Source organism: Pseudophryne corroboree, chromosome 7, assembly GCF_028390025.1.
Source record: "Pseudophryne corroboree isolate aPseCor3 chromosome 7, aPseCor3.hap2, whole genome shotgun sequence".
Taxonomy (NCBI): domain Eukaryota; kingdom Metazoa; phylum Chordata; class Amphibia; order Anura; family Myobatrachidae; genus Pseudophryne; species Pseudophryne corroboree.
Genome location: NC_086450.1, coordinates 86,922,088 through 86,923,625, shown reverse-complemented (window position 1 = coordinate 86,923,625; position 1,538 = coordinate 86,922,088).

Below are 1,538 nucleotides of genomic sequence, written 5' to 3'. Positions count from 1 at the left end.
CAAAATGACCCCCAAATTCAATGATTTAAGCAGTTTTTTAGGTTTTTTTGAAAAAAACACCCGAATCCAAAACACACCCGAATCCGACAAAAAAAATTCGGTGAGGTTTTGCCAAAACGCGTTCGACCCCAAAACACGGCCGCGGAACCGAATCCAAAACCAAAACACAAAACCCGAATAATGTCCGGTGCACATCTCTCACAGCACTAACCAGCGCCATTTTCTCCACAGTGATCTGCAGAGAAGCTGGCTCCCCGGACTCTCCCCTGCTGAATGGTGATACAAGGCTGAAAAAGGGGGAGCACATGTAGGCGCAGCGAGTGTATATCACAGTTAATATATATAAAAGCGCTTTATCTGGGAATTGGTTCCAGTGTCAGTTGGCGCTGGGTGTGTGCTGGCATACTCTCTCTCTGTCTCTCCAAAGGGCCTTGTTGGGGAACTGTCCCCTTATAGATATATCCCTGTGTGTGTGTGGGGGTGTCGGTACGCATGTGTCGGCATGTCTGAAGCGGAAGGCTCATCCAAGGAGGAGGTGGAGCAGATGATTGTGGTGTCTCCGTCGGCAACGCCGACTCATGATTGGTATGATATGTGGAATATTTTAAATGCAAATGTGACCTTATTACATAAGAGAATGGACAAAGCTGAGTCCAGGGAAACAGCAGGGAGTCAATCAATGGATTTGACTGGGTCACAGGGCCCGTCAGTGTCTCAAAAGCGTCCCCTATCTCAAATAGCAGACACTGATACCGACACGGATTCTGACTCCAGTGTTGACTATGATGAGGCAAGGTTACACCCAAAGGTGGCCAAAAGTATTCATTATATGATTATAGCAATAAAAGATGTTCTGAATATCACAGATGAACCCTCTGTCCCTGACACGAGGGTGCGCATGTATAAGGAAAAGAAACCGGAGGTAACTTTTCCTCCATCTCATGAACTGAACGAATTATTTGAAAAAGCTTGGGAAACTCCAGACAAAAAACTGCAGATTCCCAAGAGGATCCTTATGGCGTATCCTTTCCCTGCAAAGGACAGGGTACGGTGGGAATCCTCGCCCAGGGTGGACAAGGCTTTAACGTGCCTGTCCAAGAAGGTGGCGCTACCGTCTCCAGACACCGCAGCCCTCAAGGACAGGAAACTACCTTAAAATCTATTTATACACATACGGGTGCTTTGCTCAAGCCGGCAATAGCATCGGCATGGGTTTGTAGCGCGGTTGCAGCATGGACAGATACCTTATTAGCTGACATTGATACCCTGGACAAGGATACCATTTCACTGACTTTAGGTCACATTAAAGACGCAGTCTTATATATGAGAGACGCTCAAAGAGACGTGGGGCTGCTTGGTTCCAGAGCCAACGCCATGGCAGTTTCGGCGAGACGAGCTCTGTGGACCCGCCAATGGTCGGGTGATGCCGACTCAAAGAAGCATATGGAGGTTTTACCTTACAAGGGTGAAGTTTTGTTTGGGGATGGTCTCGCGGACCAGGTTTCCACAGCTACCGCAGATAAATCTACATTTTTGCC